The sequence below is a fragment of the Rhynchophorus ferrugineus genome, unplaced genomic scaffold, assembly GCF_030347505.1.
Source record: "Rhynchophorus ferrugineus isolate W39M unplaced genomic scaffold, kcgeb_rfMv2 rfM7, whole genome shotgun sequence".
NCBI lineage: Eukaryota > Metazoa > Arthropoda > Insecta > Coleoptera > Curculionidae > Rhynchophorus > Rhynchophorus ferrugineus.
The window spans coordinates 35,537,507-35,559,117 of NW_027472586.1; the positions used below are offsets into that span (position 1 = coordinate 35,537,507).

Below are 21,611 nucleotides of genomic sequence, written 5' to 3' on the forward strand. Positions count from 1 at the left end.
ACACATTTTAGTAACAAAAAATTGAGGAATTATTTCATGTAGACCTATGTAAAACAATTTAAAAGTTATATAAGTCATTGGTAGCTACTAGCTGATTATCTAGGCTAAATATCTTTACAATAACAAACTCCGGATGTTGCTTAAATCATTACATTATTTATCAATAAATACTGTGAAATGGTTCGCCTACATATATTTACCTACAATAAATATGAACAAAATATTAAATAGAAAATATGGATTACTTTTACTAACACATACAATTTTGTTAGAGATATTTACTGTAGGAATTTAATCATAACAGTGACATCGGTCAATCAATGCTGAAAACTTCATAGCTAATAATAAATAACTTTTATATCGGTGCAAAAGCACGACGGGTCAGCTAGGTCATCAGTCAGGGCAATTTAATCATAAGATAGAAACAATATTGTCTCTATTATGTCGTAACTTTGAACAACGGACTTTTATGAAGCCATAAAAAAAGGTTTAGGAAGATTATCCGTGAGATATCGATTGAGAATTGACCCACTTGTTTTGGAATCATTTATATTTATGCGGTTCTTTTTCTTAAGCGTTTAAGATTAAGTGATCAAGTTATGTTTTGGTTTAAAGATTTTTTTATTACAGACGCGCATGGTAATATTCTCACTGCTTTTTGTTGAAAATATGGTATTATATAACTGATAATATGTATGGTTTGTCATATCTTTAAGACGGTATTGTGAAAATATTTTTATACGAAATTTTTATCAACTATTTTCAAACCTAGAGTCTTATCAAGGCAATTCCTAAATCCTTAAAATTAGTGAATTAAACCGTGTTCTAGCCAGGATACTCCACGTCAATATCGAAATAAAGCTATGGTGGTCAGAAGGAGATTTGGACAGTACGACGTATAACATCTCTGAAAAATCTCATAATGGTTCGGGATTGCGCTTGCTGGATCCAATGCTATAATAATTAAGTGTTTCATTATTTTTCTGTTATATTACTTTCACATATATGTGTCAAAAAAATTTCTAAAAATATATATTTGTATGATTCGTACTAGGGAATTAAAGTAAACTGAAAAAATTATGTTAGTTTTGCAGTTGGGTCTTCGGGCATTATCACTACACAGTATAAAACAAAGTCGCCTTTTCTGTCCGTATATCCCTATGTGCGCTTAAATCTTTAAAACTACGCAACGGATTTTGATGCGGTTTTTTTCAATAGATAGAGTGATTCAAGAGGAAGGTTTATATGTATAATACATGCATAATATACTAAGGCAACATTGCTAATTTTAGAGGTTTCTAACGTGATGTCGTAAATTAATCTATTTTTTTAGGCTTATTTAGCAATTAGCAAAAACGCTGCCTAACCCTACGAGTTAGATCAAATTAATGTACTACAGTATTGTACACCATAAAAAGGTCTACAAAAATGCCGCGATGGTATATGTTTATCTTTTAGGGATAACCCACATTAACCATTTTTATTGTTTACTTTTTACGTGAGAAAATGGCTTATTTACGAAGCTATTTTAAGCAATACGGCATTAATCCTTATCGAATTAAGTACCTTAAATACAGTGTGCAATTAATATAGATCAATATGATTCCTTACAGCATGTAAATTAAACAAAGATAGCAGGAAATCTTCATAGTAAGTATAGGGGAAGAGGAATTGTTTTACTCCAAATTTAATGCGTGCAGGCCAAGGGCAGTAATGAATGAACCAAAAATACTGGATCGATTTTAATCATGTTTTCATTGAGTGACATAGGCATATATATTTTATGCCCGTGCAAAGTCGGAGCGGGCCGCTATGTTTTTATATACAACGTTCATATTTTTTCTATAGTGTATGTAATTTAGTATCAGCATTGCACCCGTGCGAAGCCGGGGCGGGTCGCTAGTTCATAATATAATTTGCATTGCAGAGCTATATAGCTTAATATTAATGAATAAAATTACTAACATTTGGCGGATCGTTTGCTATTGTAAATCTCAGCAGGATCCAGTTAAAACAAGTGCATGCATTCAAGTCATTGAGAACAATAATACAGGAGAAAAAGTATTATATATTTTTTTAAATATACTTTGAAGTCTCCTTTTTACCAACGAAGGTTTATCTAGAGTGGACCTATTGTTTAAGGTGGGCTACGAACTACGGTCCTCGGCAATAAGCCCACCGGCTGGGGAGTGATCAACTTAGAAATCATCCCAGAAAACATCAGCGGTTTTACCCAGCCTGATTAGTGGCATGACTGGGATTAATTTTCTTATCGGATTTTACACTCTTGCCTGCCTAGGACAATAACAAATATTAAACAATAACAAACATAAATTTACGACCATGCCCCAGCAGGATTTTAACCCGCGACTATCGTAACTGTAGGTGAACCGTCCTGTCGTCTTTATCACTGCGCCAATCAAGCCGGCTGTTTTAATTTAGTATACAACACAAATAATAAGGTTGCAGTGTCTTAAACTGTATAGAAACTTTCATTTATTTGAGTAACTAGAGACTCATCAGCCTTGCAGTTTTCTTAGGGTCTAATAATTTAGTGACATGTAGTGAATTGTAAATATATTAATATTTACAATAACTATAGTATTGTGAATCGTACGGCATATACCTATAAATCTTAGACAAATATATATAAGAAACAAAACAAAATAAATATATAAATTCAATATAATAAGTCTTATTTTTGTATCATATGATCAATAATAATATGATACTATCTATACATCCTCTACATGTCGCAGTAAGGGGTAATTTTTCCATAATCCAGTCACATCAAACTACTACCAATGCCATAAAATGGTCTCTTGATTGAAACTAGAATGTATTCTGTTAGAAAATGTCTGCACGTAAGTGCTATCGGATACTCCTCAGCAAATTACCTTGCGTTAGCCTACGGTGTCACCCACTGTCCAAATGTGAAACAACTCACAGTTTTATGTTCATTATTACTCAGAGACTGTGCTGATCATCTGAATTCTGAATCACTACAAAATTAGCATAGTATGAGTTATGAAATATGAAGTATCCAAATAAAAAAAAATTTAATCTATTTTTAAGGAAAGACTGGCTACGGTTAAACGGCAAGCACAAGCCAAACTGAAGTTTTAAATGTATTCTGACATAATACGATTCAGTCTTAACATAAGCACACCGCTTTCTTTCTCGGAATATACAATCTTCGTAGCCAGAGTCAGCCGCACAAAAGCCTCTCCTCTAGAAAACAACCACAGGGACGTCTGTGGATATTGTTCCCTCCGGACAGTATTAACATATTTGTGAGTACCTTCTTCCGCCAGTCTGTCTTTAATGGTCTTCTAAATAAGATTGTTTCAGTCCAAATTTCAATGGTATAACCTGCACGGAATGATTTTCAAAGTATTGATGACATAGTATACTCAGAACTACAAGCTACTGTCCAAATCTCGGCTATGGTAGTTTACAACAACTTCAGTCCGTTTTTGGTAGCCTTACACCCTCTGGGAATCCACAGATTAGTGATGTTTTTGAAAACTTGCATATTTCAAAATCGGTCATTCAGACCTTTTGTGATCTTGCGGCTTCAGCTGAAATACTTATACGTAATATGAATTAATGAATGAATTATATTAATGAGAACAGACTTCCTAGAATCCTACCAAGTGCGCCAGTTGTGAAGTTCGACAGATTTAAATTACTTAAAACTTTTGTTTTACTTTAAAACTAAGTGGCCATTGTTGAAATACGTTACTATAAAAAACAAATAATATAATATAATTAATATACTGTTTGTCATTTATATTTAATTTATTAGAAAATCATTGTGATTAAATACAACGCCAATAAGTTCATAGAACGAATAATGCTAATTCTGCTCTTTATTGCCCTATGTTAATCCTAGTACACACAATACAAATGTTAAAGGTGAACCTATTCCGAACTATATAGTATATTACAGTATATTGCCTTTCTCGGCTATTAAATTAAAGACAAGCTAGAGATTGAAAACAATAGGGTATCAGTCTCTGTTATGCATATTAATAGACCAATCAGGATTTATTAGAATTAATATACAATAAATAACTTGGAATTGTGGAAAGTTGAAATACTGTTTGTCGATTGAGATTGTAATTTTCACACTGATTACATTTAGCTATAAATGATTTTCGCTTTATTTTACTTGGGTCATTTTAAAATGCCGATCACAACCCTAGTTAAACTTTATCTTGGAATATTTATTTAGATTCTGAACGACTTGGTTATTTAACGCTAACGTCTTGCTGCGTTCTCAACAATTTCTTCTCTCACTTCACCTGCTTCCCTTACGGGTATCTGCCCGCTGCTATCACATAATTAAAAATAAGTAATTCTAAAGATTAACTAAAATTAATTAGTAGCCAATAAAAAATTATTACATAAGGTTTCCTTTTAAAAAGATACATAAAAGCTAAGCAGGATCAAACATTTGATCTGTTGAAAGTACTGCTTTGGAACTTCAAGCAAAGTCCCCCACAGAAAGACTAATAAAACAGATCAATAAAATAGATACATATTATTAATTATTACTCTTAGTTCTTCAAGAAAACTAGTGGGAAATAAGTATTTCTTATGATAAGTTAAGAACTAACTTATTCTGGCTATAGCTACATGACATGTAGAAACTCACTTTTTCACTGAGTTCCTTTGTAAAATATCTTATTCTAAATCTTACTCTAAAGTCTATGGTATATGGTGTCCATTATTCAGATCGGATAGAGTTAATATTTTTAGTCTACGCACTTTAACAGGTCAATTGAAAAGTCCCCGGCCTACTATAGTAAAACACATTTTTAGGCAAAATTAGTTTTTTCATTCAACATAATTGCCTTCAAGGATGACACACTGATTATAGCGACCGTTCAACTTATCGATACCATTTTTGTAGTACCATTTGTCCTTTGCTTCAAAATAGGCATCAGTTTCGGCGATCACCTCTTCATTCGACGAAAATTTCTTCCCACCGAGCATTCTTTTGAAATCTGAGAACAGGAAATAGTCGCTGGGGGTCAGATTTGGGGAATACGGTGGATGAAGAAGTAATTCGAAGCTCAATTCATGGATTTTTGTAATCGTTTTCACTGATCTGTGAGACGGTATATTGTCTTGGTGAAGCAGCACTTTTTTTTTCTTCAAATTCGGCCGTTTTTCGCCGATTTCGTCCTTCAAACAGTCTAATAACGCTATATAATAGTTGCTGTTGATGGTTCTTCCTTTTTCGAGGTAGTCAATGAAAATAATTCCATGCGCATCTCAAAATACAGACGGATTGCAAATACTCAAATAAATATAAGTACTAATTCATAGAGCAATAACTTTTAATCTAATGATAACTAGCATTTGGGCCTAATTAGCAACATATTTTTTATAGTCTAAGTCCATGTTATTTCGCAATATATGCTTTTTTGTATTAGGCGTAAAGAGATAAAGTCTAGATACATGCCAATATATTAACACCCTCTGTCTAGGAGAGTTGACAGTTATCGATATTCACTCTTAATTATAGTGTATCACTATTAATTATGGATAGGTTTTGTTTCATTTGCTTTGATTCGCCATCAATTCAGCCTCAAGCGTGTCCTATTGTGTGCTTGGAATTATAGATATACGTGTCATTTATTTACTTAGTCAAATGGTAATTAATGATCGCCATTGTTACAAATGTTTTATTCGCTCTTAGCCAATATATTTCGCTGTCAAAAATGAATGTAACCTACTATGTAATGGTTTAAACCACTTAATGAAATAATAGTTTAAACACATTATAAACTACGACCATACCAATATCATCGTCATAAAAAAGTGTTGAAGCACTAAATAATAGATGACGAACGAAGGTCGATCCATGGTTTCCACATAAATTATCAGTAAAAAGCAACAAAATTTAATGGATCGAGTTTCTAACGAGATCTCACCATTTACCAAGTAAATAATTACGGCTGATAAGTCTACTTGAAGGATGTGGCAGTCAGATAGCTTGAAAGCTACTGTTTCGAAATATGAATATCGTTATATATATCACATTACATAGCAAAATAGCTTGAGAATTAAGAAAAGACATGTAATGGATAATTAAGATCTAATTAGAACAAGTGCAGTACCTCAAGTAAGAAATTGGCATCAAATGTTGAAGTAATAATCCAAATTGATTGAGCTGAAGAAGCCTTTGTTTCTCTAATACTATGAATGCTATCAAAATATTACAATGAAGAACAAAATATGCGTGTTTATATGCTTATCTTGCCAATCCTTCTTTAATGACTTCTAGGCTGTGACACTATTGCAGTCTGACAGACTTTGAGCTTCAGGACTGTCAAATTCGATGCTTAATGGAAGTTCTACATGTTTCTCTTTGAGATCATAATAATAGATTCGAGAGGCAAATTCATTCGACTCTATACTGCCCATTAGTATTTTTAAGAAAGCAAGCATAAATGATGACCCAGAAAGGTGTCTTCTTCCACCGCAACCACACTATCTTTAGTCCACACATATCTTTAGTGGCTCGGTTAGAAATTAAAAGAGATTGGGTGTTTTGGGATTGGAAAGTTTGGTATATCCAGCTTATAGTCCGGATCTTAGACGGCTCCACTACTAAATTAAAACTCTCGGTTTAATGGTGTAAAGCTGACTTTAAAAAAATCATTCCATTTATTCACTTCCATTCGGCACTACGCCCAGAAATTGCAGCAGCTTTTCTATTGAATAGTTAAGGTTTTGTGAATAAGATTACAAAAAGTTTAAAAAATTATGAAAAAAGTCCATATTAATTTTTTCTCTCTCGGTTTATATGTCCAAGTTTCTAATAATTTTAACGATAAATACACTTTATAAATACATCATACATACAGGAAATTAATTAAACAAAAGGGGCGTTTACAAAATAATCAGCAAACATCGTTCAATTCCAAGTATAAATAGATGGAAAGGGTTCGTAAATATCATCGGTGTATTTTGGATAATATTTCAGAAGACACAATCTTTACAACGACCCATTAATAATCGTAACAATGATTGATACGAGACACCATTGTTTTCCTTCTTTGATTTGATTCAAAAAGATGATTGATGATTCGAGGCCTCTTTAATTTAATTGATAGGCGCGGAAGTATCATTTAGTAAGGAGTGTCGAGCCTCAGTTTCGACATTTTTATTATAATACAAGAGTTATATAATACAGTTTTCAGCTTGGATTTCTCTTTGATTTTAACTAGATAATAATTGGTATAAGCTCGTACAAATAACGGTGTTATATTTCAGAAACGGTATTAAGAAATATTTCTACAAAATTAAATAGTATGTTTGGTCTAAGGTGTTAGAAAAAATAATATATGTAGTAAAAAGAAATCCGTTATTAACTGACTTCGAAAAAGGAGGAGGTTCTATGTTCGGCAGTATATTTGTTTTTTATGTATATTCATCGATTTCTCCATCAATTGCGGATGGATTTTGAAAATTCTTTTTTATTCGAAAGAGTGCACTTCCAAGGTGGCCCCAATGGAACCAAGTCAGAATCTGGTGGGAGGAAGGTGGGAAAATCGAGGGAAACCTTTAAATTTCACAGGCACGTACAAAGTTTTCACATATTTTGTGATCTAAAGTAATCAGATATTTGGGAATAATGTTATCGCAGAGCTGATGCGGCGGACAATTGGTCCCTTGTTCAGTGCAAAAGCCATTCAGCATGCCTTTTAAGCATTAACTGTATCATACGAGGGTCACTATTTATATTTCGGAAATTGGAAACACTGTTGTCATATGAGTCCATACGGTTCCTTCGTAAAGTTTGACATTTTTGACGATATACGTACTCAGAACATTTTATTGCATGGACGCTATTTGTTTATTTCATATATAGTTGAAAGTTTCGTCTCGACAAAAAATGGAACTGAATCGTGAACATTTTCGTGCGATGATTTTACATTTTGCGATTTTCGACGTAGTTTATCACAACAAGAGTGCATCAATCAACTTAATTTGACTTTTGACGATGTAGCTCCATCAAAAACCACCGTGTGTCGCTGGTTTAGTAAACTCAGTCGTGGTCGTAGATCGCTGTACGACGAGTTTCGTGAAGGTCGTCCAAAATCAGCTGTTGTGCCAAAAAAACATCGATGCTGTATGCGAAATTATTAAGCAAGATCGTCATGTCACCTATTGTGAGATTGAAACATCCCTAAGCATTAGTTCTACCAGCATATATGCGATTTTACATGAACACTTAGCTTTGCGAAAGTTAGTTCGCGTTGGATCCCACACAATTTGGCAATCGCTAAAAAAAGGCTCGTGTCGATTGGTACAAAGAAATGTTTAAGAAATTCAATCGGTGCTTCGAAATAAGTTTATTAAATCGTGACAGGTGACGAATTATGTATATATTCATTTGTGCCCGAAAGTAAACAGCATTCGACTGTTCCAAGATGAAACAAATCCAACAAAAGTGGTTTAGGGTAAATGATGTGGCTCGGTGAATGGAGGTAAAACGAAATAAAACAGTGGTGTTTACATGATGTGACTGTTATTTATTGACAATATAAAAAAGATGTGAAAAATACAAATAAATAAAACGGATGGCAGCGGAGTTACCTGTTGACGAGGCTTGGGCAGTCAATCGTGGCACGTCTAAACCAAACGAGGGTTGAGCACTGAATGACCGAAATACCCTTCAATAACATCCCAGATAAACGTCTCGGGGTTGCCGCCAGCTATTTGTTGTCGGGTTCCAGTTGGCACCCCGCCCGTGTTCAACATCTGGGATTATATTTCTGGGTATTTTGTAGACCGTTATTCCACGATGTAAAATTCGACATGCCTCAAGTTGCTACAGTGGTTCGCGCAAGAATCACTTCAAAGAAAATGGTAGGCTGTTACTTCGGGAAAACTGGTCATATTGCAAGAGTGCCTCTAGAGGATCGTAGAACAGTAACTTTTGATTGATGCACAACCATTTTTTTGCCAGAAGTCTTCGATGAAATAAGGAAAACAAACAAAAGACGCCGGATTGTTCTTCATCGTGATAATGCGAACTCTCACACATCGTCTCAAACAAAATACTATTTGAGAATTAAAACATCGAATTGATGGATCATCCGCCGCACAGCCCTGATATGGCACCCTATAACTCCTTTTTGTTCCTATCCGCGAAGAATAAGCTTCGTGGTCAATAATTTTCATCGCCCGAAGAAGCTATTGAAGCGTTCAAAAGTCATGTTTTGAAGATACTTCATTCGGAATGGAATAAAGACTTTGAAAATTGGTTCAAGCGTGTGCAAAAGTGTATCGATCATCGTGGCGAGTATTTTTAAAAACAATAAATATATATTCGCAGCTTAACTATTTGTTATTTTTTCCTATTCCCGAAATATTCCCGACCCTCGTATAAGCTCTCGCCAAATATTGTAGATTGCTGTTTCTATGATTCCAAACTGAGGTTGCCGGTTCGATTTCCGGTGCGGGAAATTATTTTTTATTGTTCTAGTTTAGTTAGAGCAATTATCAAATCACTTAGGCCAGATCGCCTCAGCCTCAGCCCCGGGGCCTGAAGCGTTCCTTAATTTCAATCATTCTTTCTTTGTTCCTATTTATCCTCACACGGGCTGCACCTTTACTTGGCTTACCCATTGTAATCACTACATAGTATAAAACAAAGTCGCCTTTTCTGTCCCTATATCCCTATGTGCGCTTAAATCTTTAAAACTACGAAACGGATTTTGATGCGGTTTTTTTCAATAGATACAGTGATTCAAGAGGAAGGTTTATATGTATAATACATGCATAATATACTAAGGCAACATTGCTAATTTTAGAGGTTTTTACGTGATGTCGTAAATTAACCTATTTTTTTAGGCTTATTTAGCAATTAGCAAAAACGCTGCCTAACCCTACGAGTTAGATCAAATTAATGTACTACAGTATTGTACACCATAAAAAGGTCTACAAAAAAGTCCGCGATGGTATATGTTTATCTTTTAGGGATAACCCACATTAACCATTTTTATTGTTTACTTTTTACGTGAGAAAATGGCTTATTTACGAAGCTATTTTAAGCAATACGGCATTAATCCTTATCGAATTAAGTACCTTAAATACAGTGTGCAATTAATATAGATCAATATGGTTCCTTACAGCATGTAAATTAAACAAATATTTTCGGAGATATTACAAATTTAAAATTTGCGTTTAAAAATGTGTAATGTAATAAAAATTGTATGAATTTAGATATTCCAAAGATAGCAGGAAATCTTCATAGTAAGTATAGGGGAAGAGGAATTGTTTTACTCCAAATTTAATGCGTGCAGGCCAAGGGCAGTAATGAATGAACCAAAAATACTGGATCGATTTTAATCATGTTTTCATTGAGTGACATAGGCATATATATTTTATGCCCGTGCAAAGTCGGAGCGGGCCGCTATGTTTTTATATACAACGTTCATATTTTTTCTGTAGTGTATTTAATTTAGTATCAGCATTGCACCCGTGCGAAGCCGGGGCGGGTCGCTAGTATTAAATAAAATAACTGGGTAATTTGTTCAGTAAATATTTAACACTAAAAGGATAAAAATAAAATATTTTTACAAAAAAATTGAAAGTAGTTGAAATACTATTGTAAATAGATAAATAGATTTAGGTAGGTGTTAAGCTAAATTGTGTGTATACAGTAGAATATAAAATTTATGTAGTAGATAGATTAAATAATGTTTTTATTTATTTTTATTTAGTTGTTACAACGATTATTATGTACATATTTTATTTTAAAATATTTTTGTGTTAAAAATCTAAGTTTGATTATTTTATAATTTTTGGTGAGTTTCTTATTTATTTATTAATTACCAATTTAATTGTTAAAATTATTTTATTTTAAAATTTAAGATCTTATATAAGATGCTCCATAAACGTAAGATGTCGTTGACAATATTATCTAAAAATTAAGTCTAAATTTACAAATTTGTCTTAATGTGAAGTTTTCACAAGAAGGACAGTTCGCCATTAGCAGGAATAGGTGGAAATCACTTGGTCTAATATGGACTATAAGGCGGATACACTTCCCGGAACCTCCGGCTAGACAACGCCAATGTTTGTAACCCTCGCTGAGTCGCCAAATATCTTGATATAAAATGACAATAAATGATAAAAGGTCTAGCTACTCATTCTATATACATGATAGCAAGGTCGTGAGTAACTCTTAATTCCATTTGATTTAGATAATAATCTGTCAGTTGTGGCTACAGAAACGTGTATAGTTAATAATATACGTGATGTTTATAGATAGTAACGTTTAGTAATGGATCCGTTAAATTATTTCTCAAAATGTAATTGAGTGTTTTTACTACAGGGGAATTCATTTGAAAGTTCTGTTCCATCTATATATTTTTCGTTACGATTTTTGTCGGTTAAAGCTCCATCAAGCTTCCTAAAAACATTAAATAAGTATCGGCCAGAATATTTCCCAAAATCCTGAATATATCACAAAAGAATGAAAGATTATAAAATTTTAATGTGCCAATTATTTTATACAGTTACCAGAATTTTTTATTCTCAGTGATTATAAAAATCTCCACGTATATCGCTCGGCGTTACACATTAATTAAGATAGATAATACCCTTTTTATATCAATTCGTTTGTAATCATCTGTAAACTACACCCCCACAATCAACAGCACTGAACAAAGAAAAGGTCCCATTCAACTTCCCCAAGCTAATATACGATACGACATCCCAAAAGTGATTAAACTCCCATCCAGATCCTGACCCTTCAACGACACATCGACAATCGGGACCCCACCTCGTCCCATCCCATCCCGAGTCGCTTCATTAGTCCTCGCTGAAGACGCACTTCATCCCGACCGACAGCCGAAGCGGGAGCAAGGCCGTTTTCCCTCCCACTAATCCTCCCTCCTCCTCACCACCACCGTACGTTCCACCTTTTCGGTCAGAATCGACGGAAACCGCATTCAACGTCTTCTGTTTGTTCACCTATCGACGGTGTTTTAATCTCTTTAGAAGACGGGGCGAGAGGTCCCAACAGCGCCATTGTTTATAGGCATCGAACTTGTCTGAGCCCCGTACAAGATTAAATACGCCTTATTGGTTTTTCTTTCCCGGTCTCGGCACCAGAAGTTTTATTTGTTTATTGAACTTCTTTATTGAGTTCTGCGCCGAAGTATTTGGATTAAACGAAACGGAATTCGAAGAGGAGTATTAAGGATCCCTTCGCAGCGTATTGTGTTGAATTAGCCAAATATAAATACTCTCTTGTAGGGTGTTTTGTGACGAGACGATAGAGGATGAACAAAACAATATACTTCTTTATTAATAATGTATTAGGGCATAGTTTGTCTATAAAATATCTAGAATTATTCTCAGAATATATTTGTAGATCTCCTAGATATAGAAGCGCCTATACTAGATTGTAGGTTATTCATTTACAATGTTCACGTTACAGGAACACTTACTTACAATTAGTAGTTAAAGTTTATTAACGCCTTATTGGTTTTTCTTTCCCGGTCTCGGCACCAGAAGTTTTATTTGTTTATTGAACTTCTTTATTGAGTTCTGCGCCGAAGTATTTGGATTAAACGAAACGGAATTCGAAGAGGAGTATTAAGGATCCCTTCGCAGCGTATTGTGTTGAATTAGCCAAATATAAATACTCTCTTGTAGGGTGTTTTGTGACGAGACGATAGAGGATGAACAAAACAATATACTTCTTTATTAATAATGTATTAGGGCATAGTTTGTCTAAAAAATATCTAGAATTATTCACAGAATATATTTGTAGACCTCCAAAATACAGAAGCGCCGATAGTAGATTGTAGGTTATTCATTTACAATGTTCACGTTACGGGAACACTTACTTGCAATTAGTAGTTAAAATTTCTTCGTAATCGTTTAACGTTTACGTTTAGCTCTTGTTTCCTTCGTTGCAGTGTTTCATCCTCAGATTTCCTTGTGATCATTTTGATATCTCTGAATTTCTTCTGCCACTACTTGTGATTTCCTCTCTCCCGATCTAGTCAGACATCTCCCGATTTAGTCACTGTATTCGCCCTAATGCATTTACCATTTCAAAAGTATAAGACTTTTGTAAAGTATCTACTCTCTCCTTTCGTCAATGATTCCATTCAAATGCCTATATATATTATGAACAATTACACATACACACACACACACACACACACACACACACACACACACACACAGATATATATATATATATATATATATATATATATATATATATATATATATATATATGATCACAAATCTTGCAGTCAATTTCACTTTCACTATCATAATTACTCTATGGAAGAGGGAAAAACATATTACAATCATATTACAAAAGTAATGGAAATAGGAGCCTACGTCAAGCAGAAGGTCAGGTCGCTATAATATCCAAGGATTTTGCCTATTTTTGACAAATTTCTTACATCTAACGACTCTAAGCTTGAAGTCGTTCAAATGCAATACGTATAAATAAATTCGTACGGTTTAAATCCGAAAATCGGTGACACAGTTACGGAAGAACACATTTAGAGCTCATGTTCAACAGTAGGACAATGGTTTAACAAAGACACAAATAATCTCAATATTAAATATAAGAATCATGAAACAAAATAAACCAAACAGTCATGAAAACCCAATAGCTGAAAACGATACGATTTATTCTTAATAATTAAAGTGCCCTGATTAATGGCTCCTTGGTCTCCCCTCCTGGCGTGTTATAAACGAAACAATAGCTTAATAAGAAACAGTTCGTCGATTATAATTAATCCATTGGCAGTTTCATTGAATCGACGAATTGATATTTTATAGAGAGCTCAATTTATATTATTGATAAGTCCATAAATTAGTTTGTTATAGAAAATATATCAATATTTTTTTCTCAAACGATGGTTGGAGGCTAGCAGTAATATTGCTTCTTTGTATATTTATGACATTATGTCATGTAATTAGATTATATCCATTTATTTGTTATCTGGAAATAGTTATTTTCTTTTGTAAAATAATATTAATCCATAGTTCGGATGCGAATTTTTAACTTGTATTGAAATTTTGTGGTGACCTATGATAATAAAAATTATATATAGTCTATATAAATTTATTTTCTACACACGTCATCTAACATATTTATAGAGAAAATATATCTGCAGTGACATTTCAGTGTTAGTTCAGTTTTGCTTTGACACACAACAAAATTTTAATGTAAATTAAAGAATTAAACAAAAATACTTTTATTAAATATAATTTATTTTAACATTATAGTAAATCTAATACAGTCATAATAGTTTGTAGGTTAGGTTTCTGTTTGATTCTATTCGCATTGAACTTCTTCCATACCACCTACGAATAATAGTTCTAGCCGCATTTGTAGTTGTATCCCCTGGAGTGCAAGGTGGTGATATCCAAGTAATCTATTTTACTCTCATTAGAGAGCATATTTACTTTCTACGCTCAGTTCTTGGGTCCTTGAGTACAGTGTTTCCTTGTAAAGACATTTTGGTATCACTGTATTTCTGCTTCGTTTGTTATGTTAATTGTTGTATGCCTATTTCTTGATAGAACTAGATTTAATCAGTTCATTCCCATTAATGCATTTGCCATATCCGCAAAATAGTTACTATTGTTTCTCTTCCGACACATTTTAACTAAATGCTCATATATATTCTGAACAATTACACGCATATCTGTGCACATAAATCTTTTATACTCCTCAATAAGATTTCCGGCAGTTAATTTATGTAATCTGTTAATTTTCAACCTTTCTAACATTTGTTCACAATGCAATCATTTGTCAATTCCTTCTTCAATATGTCTTATCGAGTTCATCCAAACTCCATCCAAAAAAATCCAAACAAAAAAAAATCCAAAGGTGTTATTAACCATTCCTCTTTCCAGCACTAGGTACTATACATCAGCAATGAATTTTTAATAAATGTTATGACTAATAAAACCTAATCAATTGTTATTCCAACATTTGCCTTTTTCCATCAACTTTTGTTGTCACTCTATTTTAATTAGCACCTGAAATATCCATGTCCCATCTAAATATATAAATTGAAATAATAAGTCTTATCACTATTATTTTGAAGAATTTTGCATATGTTTGACAATCGGACAATTTTATAGGCCCATTCGGTTACACGTTCGAACTTATCAGATAGCATTATATCTCCTTTTTACTAGAATAAAAAGAGAAGAGAAATATTATCTGATTCTAAAACGAATTTACAAATTGCGGCAGGCAATACATTAAACACCTTGATGACACATGTACAAAAAAGCCTTGGATAAACTATAAATTGTTGCCGTTAAAATGTTATACCGAAACACCTATGATATGACAATACGGAATACATTTGTTTGTTGCAGGTCAGAAACATCAACGGAGAGATATTTGCTGTCAGAAAGACGTGAGCAAATTCAGTTGGTAAGTCTTACTAAACCTATCTTATTAGGTACTTGAGCGTATTTTGATCAGCCATATTTTAAGAGAATATTATAGAAGTCCTTTTTAATGGGCTAAAGCTTGATGTCTTCTTTCAGCAGGTCCCACTCAAATTGCACTACACGCTACCCCCATTCAAAATTTTGAGTCCCACTCAAAACTCATCTATCCTATCTATTTTCTAATATAAATGGATAAATATCCTACAATATAAAATATTTATAACTTGTTGATCAATTAATTCCCATTTATGCCCTTGTGGTTGGAGAATCCTGACCGATGTGATATTCTTTCGTCGTGTTATAACCAGAACGTATAATTCAATGTTCTCCGCCACTATGCTTATATAAGAAAGACACATCATCGAGAGCTCGAAGAGAGTATAGCGAGTCAGATCATATAAGTAATATTAATATCTACTAAGTAATATTAATACTCTAATAATACTAATATATTAGAGATAATAAGTACTCAAAATTATATGCTTATTCAGTTAAAGGGCAACATTTCTGCTAACAACTAAAACCAACACACATATGAACAAGACGATGAACTATCTAAATTAAATTTAACTAATGTAAAGGTGTGCGATTTTCAACATCACTGAAGCAAATGGTGGATATATTATTACAAGAATGGGGTAACATTCCGTAGGAAAATATTCAGGCTCTCTATGAATCTATTCTGTGAAGAATTGCAGTTGTTTTAAAAACATATGGGGACTCAACGCTTTATTAATAAATAAACATTATGAATAACAGATCAGCTGAAAAGTCCCCGGTCTACTATGGTAAAACATATTTTTTGGCAACATTAGTTTTTTTTTATTTAACATGATTCCCTTCAAGGGTGATACACTGATTATAGCGACACTCCAACTTTTCAATAACCTTTTTGTAGCACGATTTGTCCTTTGCTTCAAAATAGGCCTCAGTTTCGTCGATCACCTCTTCATTCGACGAAAATTTCTTCCCAGCGAGCATTCTTTTGAGATCGGAGAACAGAAAATAGTCGCTGGGAGCGAGATCTGGAGAATACGGTGGATGGATGGATTTTTGCCAACGTTTTCACTGACTTGTGACACGGTGCATTATCTTGCTGTCGCAGCATTTACTTTTTCTTCAAATGCGGCGGTTTTTCGGCGATTTTGTCCTTCAAACGATACAATAACGCTATGTAATAGTCGCTACTGATAGTCCTTCCTTTTTCAGGGTAATGAAAATTATTCCTTGCGCATCCTAAAATACAGACACTATAAACTTGCCAGTTTTGCCACGCTTTGGAGCGGGTTTATCGTGTGCAATCCACTCGGATGACTGTCGATTGAACTTCGGAGTAAAATGATGTTTTCATCTATTGTCACATATCGACGCAAAAACTCGGGTTTATTACGCTTGATCATCTTCAAACACTGCACCGAATCATCAACTCGTCGTTGTTTTTGGTCAAAAGTGAGCTTGCGCGGCACATACTTTGCACAGAGCTTTCTCATACACAAATATTCATAATATGATTTACACGTTCAGTTGATATCTTTAGAGTGCCTGTTATTTAATTCAACTTGAACTTACGGTCATTCAAAACCATTTTGTGGGTTTTTTAAATATTTTCGTCGGTAACAATCTCTTTTGGGCGTCCACTGCGTTCACCGGTCTTCGGTGCTCATTTAACCACGTCTAAACTTATCATACCAATCCTTGATGGTTGATTTTTTTGGGGTTGTGTCCCGAAACTCGGCATCAAGCCAAGTTTTTTCTCCAACTGGATTTTTTCCCTTCAAAAAGCAATATTTTATCAACACATGAAATTCCTTATTATCCATTTTTTTCAGAATAACAAAAGTTGCTTCACTCAAAATGCTATAATTCACAAACTAATGATCCAACAACTGTAAGATTTATACATACATCTTTTGAGAGTTAGGGCTAACTAAAAACATATGAATTGAATTCTAGTAGCGCCATCTATGTGTCAGGCCGGGGATTTTTCAATTGACCTATTATGTTAGTTGTTCATATTATTTTGTTCATGCCTTCTCTGTAGAAGGAATTACGCCAAGCATATACATAAAATTAACTACTTAACAATAGTGTAACGTCACAAGAACCTTTTTGTGATTTAAGCAGAGCTAGCAAAATTATATTCTTATTAAATTAACTAGCGACCCGCCCCGGCTTCGCACGTGTGCAATGCTGATACTAAATTAAATACACTACAGAAAAAATATGAACGTTGTATATAAAAACATAGCGGCCCGCCCCGACTTTGCACGGGCATAAAATATATATGCCTATGTCACTCAATGAAAACATGATTAAAATCCATCCATATTATTGGTTCATTCATTACTGCCCTTGGCCTGCACGCATTAAATTTGGAGTAAAACAATTCCTCTTCCCCTATACTTACTATGAAGATTTCCTGCTATCTTTGAAATATCTAAATTCATACAATTTTTATTACATTACACATTTTTAAACGCAAATTTTAAATTTGTAATATCTCCGAAAATATTTGTTTAATTTACATGCTGTAAGGAACCATATTGATCTATATTAATTGCACACTGTATTTAAGGTACTTAATTCGATAAGGATTAATGCCGTATTGCTTAAAATAGCTTCGTAAATAAGCCATTTTCTCACGTAAAAAGTAAACAATAAAAATGGTTAATGTGGGTTATCCCTAAAAGATAAACATATACCATCGCGGACTTTTTTGTAGACCTTTTTATGGTGTACAATACTGTAGTACATTAATTTGATCTAACTCGTAGGGTTAGGCAGCGTTTTTGCTAATTGCTAAATAAGCCTAAAAAATAGGTTAATTTACGACATCACGTTAGAAACCTCTTAAATTAGCAATGTTGCCTTAGTATATTATGCATGTATTATACATATGAACCTTCCTCTTGAATCACTCTATCTATTGAAAACCGCATCAAAATCCGTTGCGTAGTTTTAAAGATTTAAGCGCACATAGGGATATAGGGACAGAAAAGGCGACTTTGTTTTATACTATGTAGTGAAGCGAAACATTTTTTCTTACCCCTAAAACCAACACACATAAGAACAAGATGATGAAACATCTAAATTAGATTTGACGAAATTAAAGGCGCGCTCTCCGTCGGACCCCCAGAGGAAAAAAGGGCTTTTAAATACGTACAACCCCAAATTAAATTGTTAGAATGTCACCACAATAAACCCCTGTCGGGTTTCGCCGTCGCCTCGGCCGTTTTACCATTCTTTAATTTATTAATATATGCCGGGCCCGTACAATAATAAAAGTTTTTAATAATTTTTGCGGTAAAGTTGGAGCTACGGCCGGGACAAGTTTGATTAGGACGCTCTGGTTCAGCCGGCTGCAACGCTCTAAAGCGCTCTAGCGACGAATTAAAATTCAACGGTGCTCGATGATGGTTTGGACTGTTGGTTGATATTCATTGGACGTCTTATTATTTTCTTAGATGCTAATTTCGAATAAAAAATAGCGTCGGTCGGTAAGGTCAAAGAAACAATTCTTTTAATTTATTCTTTGGATTTGCGTTACAGAGAGGTTTTGGAAAAGTTTTTGTTTGTAACCTGTTTTTTAACCGACTTCGAAAAGGAAGAAGTTCTATGTTCGGCAATATAATTTTTTTTAATGTATGTTCATCGATTTCTTCATCAATTATTTCAATTTTTTTTTGTTCGAAAGAATGTACTTCCGAGGTGGTGTCATTGAAACCAAATCAGGATCTGTTTGGGCCAAGGGGGGGAAATCGAGGGAAACGCTCAAATTTTAAAGACACGTACACATTTTTCACATATTTTTTATCTAAAATAATCAGATATTTGGATGTAATATTACTGCTATGCTGATGTGACGGAAAATCGGGTGCAAAAGCCTGTTTGCTTTTAAGCACTAACTATAACATATGAATATTCGTAGAAATATTGTAGGCAACTGCTTCTATAGTGTAATGGTTAAAGCGTTTAGCTTCCAAACGGCGGTCGCGGGTTCGATACCCGGGAGGGACGATAACTTTTTGTTGTTGTTTGCTTAGAACATTTGTCAAATCACCTAGGCTAGGTGGCGGACCCCGGGGCCTGAAGCGTCTCTTATTTTCATTGTTTCTTTGTACCTATTTTTCCTCATACGGGCTGCACCTTTTTTACACCTTATGTGTGTGTTTTGCACCTTTTGTGTGATTTTAGTCATAGTGTCCATACTAATATTCATTGCAGTTGCAATACAATACAAATATTTCCAATAAAAACCTAAAAACCTAAAACCTAAACGGGCGCTCATTACCTAGTTCCTGCTATTGAATAGAGACGTAATCTCAGTGACTATTTATTTCGCCTCGGCATTTTCAACCAGAGTAATCACAAATATCAAACAGCGATTTGAAATTCATCAAAACATCGTTTATCGGTTTATAACCTCTTATTCTTTGAATGATTTTGCGACGGAACCACATTGGCAAAGTGATTCGGTTATATGTTCGAACATATCGGACAGTATTTTTTTAACTAGAATAAAGAGGGAAGCAAAAGATCGTCTGGTATTAAAAAGAATTTACAAACTGCAATAGGTAGCACATTGTAGATCTTGATGACGTGAATTCACTGCTACTTTGGATAGACCATGTGTAGTTTTAAGGTTAACACCAGTAGAATAAACAGGCATGTGTATCAAGTCATAACATTGTATACATAAAACTATCGAAATCTTACAAAAATCACAAAAAACCGACACATCTGGTAAAACTGTATTGCAAAATTATTCAGAAAAATGGCGAAGTGATTAAGGCGACAGGCCTGTCCTCCTACTGTAGCGATAGTCATTGGTTCGGATCCTACGGTGACATGGATGTACTTTGTGTTTGTGATTGCAATTGTAAATGTGTTTATAAGCAACAGCTGAAAGTCCTACAACGAATAACCATCCCAGTCACGCCAGTAACCGCACTGGGTGGGTCCGGATGTCTTCTGGAATGGTGTCTAAATTGGTCACTGGCCAGTCGGTGGGTTTAATGCTGAGGACCGTGGTTTGTAGTAGGTCCACTCCAGACTCTCGTTGGTAAAAAGGAGACTTTAAAATATATCAAAAAAAAAATATAACAACTTTAAATCGGTTTTTGCGTTTCCGCTTCACGAAATTTTCGCTTTACTCCCGTATATTTCTATCTGTTTTGGTAAAGATACTCGGTAGGGAATATTTGAGATAATAAAGCGAGACTTTGATCTCCGGCCTCTCGCGATCCGAAAAATAAAGACCGACCCGAAATCGAGTTGATGCGGGGTGGCGGCGGAGAAGGGGAGCAAGACGAGGGGGTCGGACCATCCGACCAACCAACCGCTCCCCGCGGACTCTCTTATCTTTGGGATTTCAGCTTTCTTTAAAATCTTTTATAAACATCGAAATTGGATCAGAACTGAAAGTTTAGGTTCTCGCGCGATTTCTCGTACGGTGGTGGGAGGGGTGGGTGTTGGTGGATGCGGTGCTTAATGTTTGCCGAAGAAAGAAGTTGAATCGAGAGGAAAAACGTCGGAAAACGGTTTAGTCAGGAACTGGGGCGTTCGGTTCGGATCGAGTTTCGTTCCGGACAACGCGGATAAGGGCTGAGGAACTTTGCGAGGTTTAATTTTGCGGCAAGGAACCGGGGATATTGTTTGCGCTGGTGGGGGTGTCGCTTTAAACTGTTTTTCGTCGGTCTTTTTCTGTTTGAGCTATCGATATTTGTTTGTATTTCCCATTTTAGATAGTGTCAAGTTTCAAAAATGCTTTTGAATGGCGTTCAAAACAGTTTCCATTAAAAAGTTTGAAACCATTTTTATAAAATTATTAATACCAGTATAAAATTAACAATTATCTTTAATCTGTCTTAATCTACTAACAAGGAACTAAGAAAGTTTCCACTGAATCACTTAGTGTTCAAATATTTGCAGGATCAAGAAGCTAGTTCTTCGTTTGAACGTCTAATGGTATTATACACTTTTAGACGTAGTTCAGGAGTCTTCTTTGAAGGGAGTCGTCAAACCTTCTGATAGTGACCGTAACGATCTTAATGTTTAGGTAGTAATGGAGGTTCACAATACCCGGTACACGCCAAAGCGCGCAATTACACAATACACATCAGCATTTTATATTG

At 34.4% G+C, this 21,611-nt stretch overlaps 1 protein-coding gene across 5 annotated transcripts in view; it reads left to right on the top strand.

The window, feature by feature from the left end:
* AstC-R2 (Allatostatin C receptor 2) overlaps positions 1-21,611 on the top strand; it is a 471,654-nt gene that overhangs the window by 119,241 nt on the left and 330,802 nt on the right. For 3 of the 5 annotated variants that reach the window (XM_076410786.1, XM_076410787.1, XM_076410788.1), the window contains one exon: positions 15,400-15,457. The exons of the other annotated variants lie outside the window; for them this stretch is intronic. The gene's annotated coding sequence lies outside the window, so the exon portion shown is untranslated. The remainder of the gene's footprint in view (positions 1-15,399; positions 15,458-21,611) is intronic. 5 annotated transcript variants of the gene reach the window in all.